A 16,400-nucleotide genomic window follows, 5' to 3' on the forward strand; every position below is an offset into this window, starting at 1 on the left:
ATTGAGTGGAATTGTAGAACTCCCAGCTGGTGTCTGATAATTGCTTGGTGGTATGGAGAAAAAATCTAGACACTGGAATTGGGGCAGAATTGTTAGAGACACAAGAAGGTCTAGTTAGGGATACAGCATGTAGGCTGACATATATAGAGTGACCAGCAGAAACTCTGCAGGCAAGAAGCAAGCCTCATATATACTGCTGGTTTCCAGAACCAATTCCAGTCCCTTCTGTCCATCAGGTGGGGACCAGTAAAAACAAAGTAAGGATGGGGTAAGATACTAGAACAAGACAAACGCCAGGCTTAGGATCTTCACACATCTGCTTTCTCTCTAGACTATTTTCCCCTCTGCCTCTTTCCTTTCCTCCAGAGAGGCCTCATTTGAAAAGAACCTGGTTCTTTTCCTTTGTGTAACCTCTCACAATGTGTATATACTCATTTACGCCTATTTATTTATTGCCTGTCTCCCCAACTCAAATACAAACTTTGTGAAGTTAGCATCCATTTCTGTTTTGTTCATAACTGAATACTCAGAGCTTGTTCATAAATATGCATTGAATGAATAAATGAATAAACAGGGCTCAGGCATGGGGATAAAAGAGATTAACCCATTTAATGTAATGAATCTGGGGCTGAGGAGGAGATGTTGGAGAGTAGAAAAGATCACTTATGTTGAATTACCACATTACCATTATTTAGCATTGATGAACTCCCCAAGTTCTCCGGTACTGGATATTATAGATACATAATGAAGACAGAAGACAGACATGTTTGTAAAGTCCCTTTCAAAATACCATTAGTGTAAAGGGTTTTGTCCCCTGATATGAGCTATCTGAAAATTCTTTGCTGTTATGTAGTGTATTCACCAGAAATGGACATATATTACCTAGTGTTTTCAGCGAAACATCTTTGAAAGCACAGAATTAAAATTTTAATGGGTTAGCTTATTCCACTTATGTATATGTGACATGCAGTTTAAGAATATCATATTCTTTTCTATCGACTCATCAGAACACACACATACTACAGTCTCTCCCTCTCCTCCCCTCCCCAGTGGCCTTGATCTTTTTCGTTAAAGAAAAATCACTCTTAGAGGGTTCCGCTGAGGATGTGTGATTATAGATGATGCCAAAGAGCGCCCTGGGAGCCTCTAATGGGAAAGGCACAAGACAAAGCAAAAAGATGGTCATTTTTCCAAGAGATGGGCCCCCTGCCATGGGGAAGCTCTTCAGGCTGCCTCTCTTTTTGTGTTTTTATTTGATTTTTAATAAAGAATATTAAGACTGTGAGCTGCCTGCCCCCCAACAAACCCGCAATCCCAGATTCACATTTGAGATGCTAGAGGTAGGGAATAATAGTCCCATGGAGATTGCGGAGCTAAGAACACAGTATGTAATGGACTTCTCACCTCTGCTCTCTGTCTGGAGGCACAGTGAAAGCAAGGTACCTCTTATTAAAGGGTTGCTTGCTATATTGAGTCTCGTTAGAGGTCTAGGACTGCAGTGGGCAGGGCTGTGCAGAAACTATTTATCTATTATTGATGCCTGCTTTCACCTTATTCCTTCTCAGTAAGTTTCTCCTTTGGCCAACCCCAAACCCCAGCCTCTTTTCATTAGACAAGGGCCAATGCTTGAAACAAATACTGTGTCAAAAGAAATAAGCAGTGTGTGCTCTTAGACTCATTCTGTTAATTTTTTTTAAACCACAGAAAGTGATGACTTGGTAGTATTTGGACAGATGATTTATCTATATTCAAATTTTAGTGAGACAATCATGTGATGATAACTCCTGAATTTTACTATATATATTTCAATCCAGTTCTTGCCTTTATGGAATCACACCCAAGAGATAACAGAGGCGATGATCAAACTTTTTAATGGTTATGGAGTGATACTCATGTCTCCCATTCTCCCTCCCTCTTCCATTTCCCTTAAAAAGAACAGTCTTGTCCAAGAATGAGTGGCCAAAACTTGTAAGGCACATTCCCAGGGAAGGGGCACTCCTCTCAAACCCTTGCCTAGACTTTGCCCAACTCTCTTCCCATATGCAAGTCACTTGATAATTGATACTTGCAATTTCATTAGTCAAAACCTCCCTATTTGGTTGTACAGATTATCCCCTGAAAGCTGCCCTTAGATGTCTGTGTTTTAGTGTAAGTGAATTCCTGATGCTTTGCAAAAAGCAGGTTTTACAATGAACAGAAAGGACAGGGTCTGTGGACACTGACCACCGTAGGAAGGTGGAAAGGATGGCAGCCCAAGGAAAAAATCAGAGATGAGAGGGAGAGAGATCTGAGAGGCTGTCAGTGCCAACATGGATGTTGGCTTAATTCACAGTTTTGCCAAAGACCCCTTCTTCCTTTACTCTAAAATTCAAATTGGGAAATTACCACCAGAACCTGTTCAGTGCCTTTTGGTGGAAAAATACAGATAGATATTATTCCAGGACTGATGCTGGCTAGCATGGAGCCAAAGCAGAAAGGAGACAGTGAAGGACACAGCAGGAGATCCATTACAGGATGATATATAGTGTGACATTTGGATTTTGTTTTTAAATAGATTTACAATGCTCCATGTATTTTTTTTTCCTTCTGACTACCACATTTTTTTTCTCGAAATATGCTTACATATTCTCCTCCAGGCTTGATCTCCTTAACTGTTAAGGTGAGTGCATAAGAACCAGAGAGTTTTTTCTTTTCCTTTTTTTTTTTACAGTCCGTGATGAATGATGTTTAGGAGCAGATGCCAGAGAAGTGACCAGATAATCAGATTTTGAATCAGTCTAGTGTCCCTGCAGAACCTTCAGGCTGCCTTCCCTTTCATACTCAGTGGCTGTAACAACCTCCGCCAGATTCCTGGTGCCAGCCCCTCCTCCTGGCAGGAGCAGAGCCTGGGGGATTGTACTCCTTAGAAGGAAGATGGAATTCATTCTTTAGCCAAGAGTTGGTGTAAAGGCCTCTGTAAAATGACACAGGGAAAATACCTCTCAAATCACTAATCAGTTTTCCAAAAAATTTATTGAAGGGGTGAAAAAGAAAATACCATTTGCTAATGGAAATATTGAAGAAAGTATACTGGATGAGGAGCCAACATCATAAGTGGGCTTCTAATGACCAACCTGGTCTTGGAGTAGTCAGTTACTGGTGGGGGTGGTCAGCCTCATGTGATGTCTTGAAGGAGTAGAAGATAAATGTCCTCTAATGTCGCTTCTCTTTTTTGGGGTGATTTCATAAGTTTTCATTGTAGAATAAAATTTATTTCGTAGGTTCTACGAACATCCCAAAACCTGGCAACCATTCTTTCTCATCCTCCTGAATGCTTCTTGTGGGATAAATTCTCTGGAACCCCCTAGCTGTTATAGTTAGAAATCACTGCAGTAATGAAATCCTACCAAAGAAAAGCTGTTAACAACTCAACTAACTACTTCTCATTAGAATATTTCATTGTATTGGGATTTAAAAAAATGGTTCGGAGTGATTTTTGAGATAGTGATAAATGATTGAATAGTTATTTCTGATTAGAGACCATTTTCGGTTAAATCATACCTATTCCACTTCCTGCTAAAGCCAGCCATGCTTAAATGACTCAGCTAAATTCAGCCCACACCTCCATTTAGGCTGGCCTTCATTTCCTCATTCATTCATTCATTCAAATGCTTTTATTGATGGCTCTGCACAGTGTTTTAAGCCATGTGCCTGGTACCCAGGAGGGAAGATAGAATTCCTGTCCTTAAGGAAACTGTGAGTTTCCCACAACTAGCTCTGAAAGTGAAGGGGAGATTCACAGTTTTCTCACTTGACCTCTTTGCTCCTCAGAGTTATCAGGAAAGGAGGATGGAGGGCAGAGAGAAGATCCCCCCGAGAAAAAATACAAAAGAAAGAGGATCTAGAGTCCACAAAACATTTTTTATCAAGTGTATACATAGACTGGTGGTTCACCCTGCCTCATAATTGTGAATTAACAGATGGTAACTTTGGTCAAAGGCCCAGTTGGAACACTGTCCTTGGCCCTCTGCAAGATAGAGCTTGATCAAGTACTGGCTTGAGTGGCATTACCAAAACTCAGAGAAGTCTTGGGTGAAGGTGGTGCTTGAAGAGTCAGATTAGCATCAGGCCAAAAGGAGAGTATTCCAAGTTGGCTGATAGCGTCATCAAATGTGGGATTAACTGTTGTACAAATGTGGGATGAGCAGTATGGCTAATGATCTTGTGCATCTTGGGAATGGAGAACTCAAACCTCTGCAGGGCTTAGATGGGTCATATAAGTGATTAAAGAACAGAGGGAGAGAACCAGATGCTGATTGCCTCATACCAGAATTTGGGCCCAGCATGGAGGAAGTGTTCTGTTGGTCAAGAGAAGTTAGAAAGCTACCTTTTGTCTTTGTATGTGTGTTCACGCCCAAATTTAAATGTTGACTGTGTAATTATGTTTTTAAATCCTTGTGGTGCAAACAGAAGACATCTGCTGGGTGAATCTTTTCTAAACACTACCAGTTTACCTTTGTGCCTCTTCACGAAGGTATTAAGATTAGATTGATGGACTTCTTAACAATTTCCTCAAGAGATCTTTTAAGAATATGAAAGAGAGATGAGCACCTCCAAGCAGAGAGACAAATTAGAATGACGCTACTTGGAATCTATTTATACAGTGATAAACAGAAAGGCAGAAAGGAAAACTCTGAGAAAGGAGGATTAAATTGAAGTTGGCTCTTACATGTTTTATGTGTGTTATTTCCACAATTCACAGTGATTAGCTTTGAGATAGAAGATAGAGACACTAAAAGACTATTTGGAAATGTTAAAGGACTTTTTCTCCCTTTACTTTTTGAAAAAGTGTCAAGCAATTTTATGGTCTCAATAACTCTTGTTTATGCATTTCAGAACAGTGACCTCTTGGGAAAAATAACATTTATTTGGGTGAAGTTGTAAAATGCACAATTTGTATCTGAAAACCAAAACTTGACAGCAAGTTGTTCGTATCTTTTTTTTAATCAAATATTTCTGAAGGGAAAAAAAACATTTCTCATTTTTATAGCTAGAAACAGGGTATCGCATAATGAGGATAGAGCTTTTCAATTGTGAAAAATGATGCCAAGAATGACTGGAAAAGATAAATTCTCCGCACACACTCACAAAATGTTACAACTTTCTTGCCATGTATATCTATTCTTCTAAGATGGCCTTAAGCTACAAGAAAATATATGTTTTCCCACAGAGGATGGGGTCCAGACGGCCTGAGTTAAATATCAGGTTTTGCTTTCTATAAGGTCCCATAGTTATGAGTATTCGCCATAATGCCATGAAATCACACCATAAATCTATGTAACCACTTCCTTTTACATTCATTATTTGGGAACAGAGACAATGCTCAGAATTAGAAGCAGCATCTACCTGGTCTGTTAGGAAGAAAAGGCTTGTAATACTATTTTTTTTAAAACAAACTCTATTTGGCATATTGCGCAATAGTGAGAATGTATTAACCTAATTATAACAGCCATAATTTGAAGATATTTCTTGTCTGACAAAGCTATTTAACTGATAGTTCATTTATTTATGAATTCACATGGTATAATGATTATCTCAATGATATCAGGCAAATTTAGCTGCATTCATTTTGTCGGTCAAAACTTAAAATCTGAGATACTGTGGAGGTACGTAATAGAAGTGTAGGATATAATTGCTACATTGAGGACCAGCTTCCCAGCAAAATCTTAGGTAAAGTTCCCCTTGACCCTCCCAGGTTCTCATTCTCTTTTTGTGTGTCTTCAGGTCAGTCTCTGACACAGCCCACCTTTTCTCAGATCCTCTTCTGGAGACAACTTGCCTCAAGTTCCTCAATCTATTGCCCCTATTCAAACTGCTGTTCAAATAGGCTTTCAAATTATTACTTATTTAGACCTCAGTGTGAGCTTGTCATTCCCATTTTAAGGTATGCTTCTTTCTGTATAAAGAAAAACTTTGGTTTATGGAAATAGAATCTCAGGCATTTAAATGAAAGAAGAGAATATATTTGGGGTAAAAAGAATACTGTTCAAAGTCCCCTAAAGCAACTCAAAGAATGTAGCTACCCTATTATGTTACCATCATGGCATCCCAACTGTCTTCAAGGAGCATGTGATCTAGAGATACGATTGATGGATGTGAAATAATTGTCAAACCAATTAATAGACAGTTAAGTATTGACTCTGTTGTGTTGTAGGCTGCCATGCAGAAGGAGCCAGAAAAAGGGAGATAGTCAGGAAGTGCTGGAGAAGGAGCCCATGTCATTTTGCAGGAAATTAGGAAAGAAACTTAGACACTTTGAATTTGCTTTTGGCCAGTTTTGCTCCCACTCTTTCCACCCCCTTATGTACCAAGTTTTTCAGGCTCCCTCAGTTTTCTCCGAAATACCATTATTATCTTTGAATTTAGCAACTGTTAGAATCAGAAGAAGCTGTTAGAATCTAAGAAGCCATGGCCATCCCTAACTTAGGCTGTTTTGAATGAATTCCATTAATTTATCAGTGAATCTTTGTGCGTCTCAGTAGGCAAGTTCCAATGCATTTGAGAATGTTCTTCCAGAAAAAAAAAATCCAGACATTAAAATAGACATCTGGAAGATATCCCAGTTAACTGTATTTTACCTTGTTAAGTGACTTCACATGCTTTCTATACTGTTGTTTTACTCTGGGACTGAAAAACGAAATCCTCCCAATTGAAAGTGTGCCTACCATGTCAGATGTCATCAGTAGAGTTAGAAGAGCCCCTAGAATCTCTTGCAAGAACACAAATGTTGAAGACTGAATGGCTTTGTTCTAGGAGTGAAGCGAGATATTTATCCCAATTTGACTCTATTGTGTCTCAAGAATGTTTTGTCCCTGTCGTGTATTATGTGTGTGCAAACACAGGTATGTGAGACTGTCTCTCTAACCCTTTAATCCAACCCCAGCTCTTTTTGTCTCTGTTTCTCTTAGTTGAAGAAATCTCTCATGTTTCTCATTTTAATAAATTTTAAAAAACCAAGCTGTTAGTCTTTATCTAATTCTTAAACAAACAATATTTAAATTGACAATAATCTAAACTATACACCTTTAAATAGATTTACTAAAAAAAGATGGAAAAATCTTATATTCTTGTCAACTTAGATTTGTCAAAATTTGACAAAAAAAATTAGGTGAGGTGAAAAGAACAAATGCAAAAGTAAACCAACATAGGAAAACATATCTTTAATATTGAATCAAATCTTTTGTAAAATTTAATCAGAGTTGAAATGATTTTTAAAAAATAAAAATTAAAACTATAAAGATTGAAAACAGTTTGTAGAAAAGTAATCATAGAATTTCACGTGAGTTCATGGAGTTCAATCTGGAAAATACTCAATGAAATTTCATTAATATTAGTAGAATTCAAATGAAAATATCTTTACAATGCCCTTTGGGTCAAAATATGAGCACCAGTAAGTGGATCACAACATATCCTTAAATCCAGTTTGTGGTGGATTGCAGATTTAAATATGAAAGGTAAAACAATAAAACTTTTAGAAGAAAACATACAGAAAATATCATCATGATCTTCTAGTAGGCAAATTTCTTAAACCGAATACAAAAAGTGCTAATTATAGAAATTAAGAAATTTGTCTCATCAAAAGACATCATTAAGAGCAAAAAGGCAGCCCAATAGCAGGAGAAGAATATCATTGCAAAGCATATGTTCAACAAAGGATTTATAGTCAGAATATATAATTTCTAACAATTAATTTAAAATATCACCCCAACGTAGAAATGGACAGAAGAATAGAACAGACACCTAATAAAAGAGGAAATTCAAAGGCCAATAAATATAGCAAAATTAATTGTGGGGAAATGCAAATTAAAACCAAAATGCAATATACCAAAATTCAGCACATTAACTGAAAGGAATGAAAGGACAATATCAAACCACTGACATGAATATGGACTGAGTGATCTCTCATGTATTGCTGGTAGTAATGTAAATAGGCACAGTTACGTTGGAAAACAGTTTATAATATTTACTAAAGCTAAACATATGCATGCCCTATGACCCAGCAAGTCTACCTCTATACCCAAAAGAAATGGCTGCTTATCTCCACCAAAAGACGTGGAAGAAAATTATTCCCAATAGCATGACTGATAATTGCCTCAGAATGGAAGTTACCCAAAAGACCATCAAGAGAAGAATGGGCCTTGTAGGAGATGGCTAGTTATCAGAAGAGACATGATGGGGTGGTGCCTTCCACAGTCTGATAATGTTCTGTTTCTTGATCTGGGTGCTAAGTAGACGAGTGCATTCACTTTTTTGAAAATTATGGCAGTATGATTTATGTATTTTTCTTGAAAATTGAGTATGATTTGAGTACTTTTCTTAAATGTATGGTGTATCTTTAAAGTGGAGAAAAATCCCCACAAAACTTATTGCGATCAGTATGTTCTAAATGTTTCCCTGCTGTGATTTGTTCCTAATATATATCCTAGAAGAAAGGAAGAATGAGAGTCCATGGTCACTAAGAAAGGGGTATTCCATAACACTTCCCTTTCATAATTGGGTAGATCCTCCAAATTTATTATGGGCAGTACATTGGGTTGAACTTGAGAAAGCTAATGAGAAGCCTGGGAAAGATTCTTTGGCATCCGCCTAAGGGAAGAGGTGCTACAGCTTCCTCCGCCCTGGGGAGTGTACGTCCTGCAAGAGGACCTCTTTTATTTTCAGGGCAAGTAGCATGGGTGAATGAGGAACTCCAGAAAGACTGTTGCTCCATTCCCTAAAACCAAAACTCATTGCACCATTGCAAGGCCAGGAAACGGGCAGAGGAAGACGTGTATGAACAGACCTCCTCTGTGGCAAATTTTAAATTAACTTGTAATGAAAAGAGATCTAATATCCTTGAGTAGGGAACTCAGCTGCAAAACTAGTAGGGAAGGCTGTAGTGGACCACTCCTAACTGTCCACCCAAGCCAGTTTCCATTGACCGTACTCCAGCTGCATGTTCTAAAACACTTACATCTGAAAATAAGAATTTATAAATCATCTGAAGGATATACATGAATATCCAATTAAATTCTTAAATCATGGCTTTCCCATTTGTTTGTAGAACAACTTGGCTTTCAAGATTTGCTTTTTACAGTGCTTGACAGAGGTAAGCCATTGCCTTCCATCCTGAGAATCCAGGATTTTGGTCACAAAGGAATCTTACTATGACGCATTATAGCTTATGAGCAAAGAAGCTGTCAGAACAAGAGCATTCTTGGGGGTCGGCTCCGTGGCCGAGTGGTTAAGTTCGCATGCTCTGCTGCGGCGGCCCAGGGTTCGGATCCTGGGCATGGACATGGCGCTGCACGTCGTCAGGCCACATTGAGGTGACGCCCCACATCCCACAACTAGAAGGACGTGCAACTAAGATATACAACTGTGTACGGGGGGGGGGGTTGGGGAGATAAAAGCAGAAAAAAAAAAAAAAGATTGGCAACAGTTGTTAGCCCAGGTGCCAGTCTTTAAAAAAAAAAAAAAGAGCATTCTTGGTAGAGAACGTTCCACAGGAAACTAATCATGAATTTTTTTTTTAATTACCAGAATGTGAAAGTTATATTAAAACACTTGATATTGTCTATTTTCATTTCCTAGCAGCATCTCATCCTCCTCTAACCTCCCCCTTCCCTTTCACTATCTCGCCAGTCTAAGGAGGTTCTGATACAATAAGTGGAGTATTGAGGCAATTATTCAGATAATTCGGGTTCAAAAAATAGCACACAACACTGTTGACTGATTTTATTATTTCTCACAATATCGATTTTGTTGACCTCAGTAACCTTAATAAGTGTACACTTGGCCTTGAAATTCACATACGACAGCTTCCAGTGATTATCAAACAAAAGATGAAATTTTAAAGTCTTTTGGAGCGCTCTGTTTCTTTTTTGTCCTACAGCATGAAAGCCAGGTTTTATTTTCATGACCACGTCAATCAATGAGTTTCAGACAACACGATTTGGAAAACACAGGGGCAGAATGAAAATTATTTTTGAAGCTCTTACCCTTTCTAGACCATGAAGAATTTCTCGATCTGAGACTGATCGACATTATAACAGAAGAGACATTTGTGAAAGCTAACGATAACATCAGGTGTGCTTCAACATTTACATTTCCTACTAAACTGGAAAATTAATACCTCCTCCTCCTGAAAAAGCTGGATATGTGCATATTTAGCTAACTTTTATTAGCTAATGAGTTAGAATCCAGCGAAAGTCAGCATATTCCAGGTCACTGGTTTACATACTTAATTAAAACTCTGTTAACTTCATTTACTATGCAAAATAATGATCTTGGGATTTGGGGATTAGAGGCCTTTTATTAAGGAGCTATAATGTGCTTATATCATGGGCTTCCTTCATAGATTTTGTGAATCAAATATATGGAAACAGTTGTATAGGTTTGAAGCAAGGAAAGAGGGGCTCAGGGTTTGGGGAAAGTGATTTTTTTGCATATCTCCCACTTAAATGTATACAGTTAATTTCAGTCTCCAAGGGAAAAAAGAAAACCTCAAAATGATACACTCTCTCCTCGGTTGGAAGATTCTGTGGCCAAAGTCACACAGAAAGAGCAGAAATAGGAACTCATAACTGGGTACTGTCCTGAGTCTTCATGGCCTGGTGTCTGATGTCTTAGCAAAATGTCTTAGTGTGACTTACTCCATTTGGTCATATGTGGCATACATAAAGAGAAGAACAAAAGTGGAGCTGGGAGCTAGGAGGGCTCTCTGACTCTGTAAGGGCAGAAGAACTAGAACATTCCAGAATGTTCTTTCTCAGTTATGGTTATGGATGATGATGTCAAGTGTTTTTGTTGTAGTGGTTGTGGTTGTGTTTTTTTAAAAAGTTATGTTCTTTTGAGACCTATTAAATATGCAAAAAAATAAGGTAGATACAGATAATAATATTATAATTTACTTGTGTTATATTATTTTTCTCCTTTTGATTACTTGCCTAGATGAATTAGTTCAATAAACCAGGTTAAGAATAATTAATCCATCAAAATGTATTTAGTGGGGTCAGCCTGGTGGTATAGCAGTTAAGTTTGCACACTCCACTTCAGTTGCCTGGGGCTGGCTGGTTTCGATCCGGGGTGTGGACCTACACACTGCTTATCAATCCATGCTGTGGCAGGTGTCCCACATATAAAATGGAGGAAGATGGGCACAGATGTTATCTCAGGGTCAATCTTCCTCAGCAAAAAGAGGAGGATTGGTGGCAGATGTTAGCTCAGGCCTAATCTTCCTCAAAGAAAAGAGAGAAAAAAATGTATTTAGTACTTACTATGTGCCTGGTTCTAGGTTACAAACCATGCAAGATACAGAAAAATATGAAACATGGTTCCAGTCCTTGTTTTGACTATATTCTGTGAGGTGAGACATTCATATTAAACTAAGAACCAATGAAATTCTAAAATACATTACTGACAGGAAGACTGAAGTGAGAAATCAGTATGTAAGAGCCGTTATCAGGTAGACGCTAAATGCAGGAGTCCTAGGCCCAGACTGTCCAGATTCAAACCTGGTTCCACCACTCACTAGCTCTGTGGCCTCAATATTTGCCTCCCTTTACTTCAGTTTCCTCATCTGTCAAATAGAGATAATGTCAATTATTAGAGCCACTGTGAAGATTAAATCCATTAAAATATGTAAAATTCTGCACATAATTGTCGACCATTATTATGAGCTGGGCCAATCCTAGAGGTTTTATGCAGGAGACAGGACTTGGAGTAAATCATATACAATAAAAAGATTTGAATGGAGGAGGGAATGGATTCTGGGTCAGGTTAGCAATGTTTATAAATGGCTGCAGTGGGAATGGAAGCAGCTAGCTCATAGATTAGTGGGAAAGCAGGTCACCTGGAGCAGATGAGGCAGGTAGGGAGGAAATAGTGCTGAACAGGCAGGGAGGGGGTGGAAGAACAGGCTAAGAGATGATTTCACGAAGAGCTGGCCTGGGATGTCGGATTACTAAACAAACTGCCTGAAAGATTACTAACCAAACCAGACCTTGCTCTGGCCACTGCTTGTCAGTCTCTCAGTCTCTCATTGGATTCAAGGACATTCACTTACAAACACAAGGCTGGCTGCATGGCCTCTCATGTAATTGTAGACTCAGTAACATAGTTATCTGAAACAAATGATTCATGAGAGATTAATCAATTTTAAATTCTAGGAATCAATGTTTTTATCCAGAACTGCCCTGAACAATATTATGAGTGAATGAAAGAATAAAACCACCAGTCTATGGGATGCTGTCTCCATGTAGAATGTTCTTATAGCACACAGAGCCTCAGCGTGGGCTCTTAAAGAGGGACTGTACTGTATTTTAGAAGGAGGCAAGGCGATAGGTGATGCTCTTTTATTTCTTTTTCTGCATCAGGCCTCTGCTGCTTCTTAGGAACATCCACTGTTTCAGACCTTTATGTTATTTGCCATGATTTCTCTTTCTTTCTCAGTCAAACTTTTCCCAAATTAAACATTTCTGACTTGTATATAATTCCCAGCATCCTTCTGGAAGATACTAGTTAGTTGCATATACAGCCAGCTAGATCATGAATGTACTTACTTATTTGCATTATTATTTATATTTTATATTAATTTTTACATCATATCTGGTAAACTTTACAGGACAGGCTTGGAAGTGGGGTACATCAGTGATTGTCTGTGACAATAAAAAGAGCTTGCACCGGAATACAGATCTGAACACTGCTTCCTTCAAGAAATTTGTTTATGAAAAAGTCAGTTCTGACTTTAATTCTGACATTTAAAAAGCTTGGACATCACTCCCATCTTTAAAACAAGAAAAAGGCTGAACAGTCTGAAAAATGAACAACTTTTCTTGGGCCTGTCAGAGAACTGGGGTTGCAGGGCAAAGTGGCACTCCAAAAATCTGTAGAGATAAGTGAATCTAGAGAGGCCCAGCTAGCATCTGCTTCCTGGGAATGGAAGCCAGTGGAGATGTAAACCGGTAGGAAAATTTAAGCGGTAGTTTTGACAAATTACTGAAAGCTGAGTGTGAACTAGTGAGAGAGGAAGAAACTCCTGGGGCTACAGTCTTATGGGGACTCCCATACTTTTGTGGGTTTACCTCCAGGAAATAGCTCTTTGTGGCTGTGGGTGGGTGGCAATAGGGTAGTGGTGGTGTGAGTAATCCCTGTAAAATAAGGCCAGAGTGTTCCCCATAACAAAGGCCTCCTTCTCAAGGGAAAAGTCTCTGCCTGAGCCTTAGGCTAGCTTGAAGAATGGCTTTCATCACAATTTAGCCCCCAGTAGTCTTCTTCTCTCGCCAAAGAGGGGAATAAAAGCTGTACAACTGGAAAAATACTTAATGAAGCTCACAGCCCTTATACACAAGCCCACTAAAGACTGAGATTTAATCATAAGATTATAGAATGCTCTCCCTCTCTGTTACTACCTTACCATCACACCAACAAGGCTCGAGTATAATACAAGTGGATTTGAAATGGAAAGGTGCAAGACAGACTGTCACTGAGGAGAAATACTTAGAGAATTCCAAGTCAGGAAAGACATAAGCAAGGACACTAAAAAATTTGAACCCTCTGGCAACTACAGCTACAAAACACTTTAAACACCGCCAACTTTTAGCCAAATTTGCATAAAGACTAACAGTAAAAGGCTTATTTTCCTCTGTTCTTATTACCTAATACAGGGTGTCTGGCTTTCAACAAAAAATTAGAATTTTTCCAAAAGGCAAGAACACACAATCTGAAAAGACAACAAACATCAAAACCAGACTGAAATATGATAGACATGTTGGATTTTTCAGACAGGGAATTGAAAATTACTATTGATATGTTAAGAGCTCTAATGGAGAAAAGAAGAAAACATGCAAGGACAGCTGAATATAGTAAGCAGAGAGAGAGAAATTCTAAGAAAATCAAAAGGAAATATTAAATCTAAAGCACTAATACAAAGGAAGATGCCTTGATAGACTCATCAGTAGACTGGACATTCCTAAGGAAAGAATCCTAAGGAAAGAATCATCCTGAAGATAGGTCAAAAAATTTTTCTAAACTTAAATGCAAAGAGAAACAAGTACGAGGGGAAAAAAAAAAGACTAGAGCATCCAAGAATGTCAGACAAATTCAAAAGATTTTGAATATATATATATATATATATATATATATATATATATATATATATATATATTCTGGAATACCAGAATGAGAAGAAAGAAAGAACTTAGCAGAAGAAATATTTGAAGCAACAATGGCTCAGAACTTTCCAAAATTAGTAACAAACACCAAACAACAAATTCAAGAAGTTTAGAGAACACCAAGCAGGATGAATACCAACACAATACATGTAGGCATAGTACAGCCAAACAGCAGAAGACAACAAAGAGAAAAATCTTGAAGGATGACAAAGGATGGAAGGAACTTACCTATAGAACAAAGGGTAAGGGTTATGGTAGACTTCTCATTAGAAATCATCTAGGTGAAGAGAATAGAGTGAACTATTTAAAATGTTTAAAGAAAAGAAACAACCAACCTAGATTTTATATCCAATTAAATCGTCCTTCAAAAGTGAAAGAAAAATAAGATTTTTCAGACAAATAGAAAATGAAAGAATTCATTGCTAGCCAATCTGCCCTGCAAAAAAAATGTTCAAAGAAGTTCTTCAGGGAGAAGAAAAAGGATACAGCTTAGAAACTTGGATCTACATAAAGGAAGAATGTCAGAGAAGGAATAAATGAATATAAAATAAAATCCTTTACTTTTTATTCTTGATTGATCTGAAAGATAACTGTTTAAAATAATGCCAACAATGGATGGGTATCGTATATGGATAAGTTAAATGAATAACCACAATTTACTAGGAACAGAAAATGTGAAGTGATGTGATGTTATTTGAGGGTGGAATTAGACTGCTTAAAAAGATATTGGCAACTCTAGGACAACTACTAAAAAAACAAACAGAAAAGTATGTGAACGAAAATAGACTAATATAAAATGATCAACTAAAACTAGAGAAGGTGCAGAAAGGGGGAAAACTAAAGATAAACGCAACAAATAGAAAAAAACTATGTAAATGGTAGATATTAATCAAAATATATAAATAATCATATTAAATGTGAAATGTCTAAACACACCAATTAAAAGACAGAGATAAGAAAATAAGACCCAGCTACATTTGATCTATAAGAAACCCACTTTAAATATAAAGGCTCAGGTAGGTTAAAAGTAAAGGGATAGAGAAAGATATACCATGCTAACACCAATCAAAATAAAACTAGAATGACTATATTAATTTCAAACCAAGGAGAGTTCTCAATGAAAAAGTAATAAAATTTTTAAAAATAAAGTAATATTAGATTATAACTCAAAGTATAAAATAGATATTTGAGTCCATGGTGATAGGACTAACTAATTGAATAAATGTGAGAGAAGAGACAAATCTCTCATAAAGAATTCCAAATAATTTATATAGATATTCTGCCCTCAAGATGGTAGAACACAACTCCTTAAGTGTGGGCTGTGGATATGAATTACTCCCAAAGAGTACAGTATGGAAAGGGGGGGAAATAAGTTTACAGTCGAGAAACTTCACAAACACTGTCTCAGCCAAGTGATCAAGGTCTATATCAACAGTGATGTCGTGTTGATTATATGTATTCTTGATGTGCTGTGATGAAAATGATACTTTGCGTCTATGATCTTCTTTCCCAAAATGTACAACTCCAGTCTAATCATAAGAAAAAACGGTTAAAATCAAAACAGAGGGACTTTATACAAAATACATGACCAGTACTCCTCAAAATTGTCAAGGTCATCAAAAATAAGGAAAGTCTAATAAACTGTCACAGCCAAGAAGAGGTTTAGGGGACATGACTCCTAAATAAATGCAAAGTGGGGTCTTAGATGAGATCCTGGAACAATCACTGAAAAAGGACATTAGAAAAAACTAAGGAAACCTGAATAAACTATAGACGTGGGGTGATAATAATGTATCAATATTGGTTCATTAATTATAAAGAAAGGACTATATTAACATAAGAAGTTAATAACAGGAGAAACTGGATATGAGGTACATGGGAACTCTCTGTATGATTTTCTCAATTTTTCTGTAAACCTAAAAGTATTCTAAAAGAAAATTTAAAAAAAAAGTGAGACAAACCGGTGTGCTTGGTGACACGAACAATTTACATGCTGGTGCAAGTATTTTTTATTTTACCACAGACCAGTAACAAGCAGTTGGAGGCCAGCCTTGTTCTTCTGTCCCCACACTTTGGGTACCACTTGTGTACATCACTTCTCACATTCCTTTGACAAAACCTAATCCTGTGGCCCCACCTAGATTCAAGGGAAGCTGAAAAATAGTTTTCCGGTGTGTCCAGGAGGAAACTGTATTGGTTTATGAGCCC

General features: G+C 37.6%; 1 long non-coding RNA gene across 1 annotated transcript; it reads left to right on the forward strand.

Annotated features, from left to right (window-relative positions):
- Positions 1 to 9,241: 9,241 nt before the first annotated feature.
- Positions 9,242 to 14,745, forward strand: LOC139084550 (uncharacterized). The gene is made up of 2 exons (XR_011542024.1): positions 9,242 to 9,347; positions 12,644 to 14,745. It is a non-coding gene; the product is annotated as an uncharacterized lncRNA (long non-coding RNA).
- Positions 14,746 to 16,400: the final 1,655 nt, after the last annotated feature.

The sequence above is a fragment of the Equus przewalskii genome, chromosome 7, assembly GCF_037783145.1.
Source record: "Equus przewalskii isolate Varuska chromosome 7, EquPr2, whole genome shotgun sequence".
Lineage (NCBI taxonomy): Eukaryota > Metazoa > Chordata > Mammalia > Perissodactyla > Equidae > Equus > Equus przewalskii.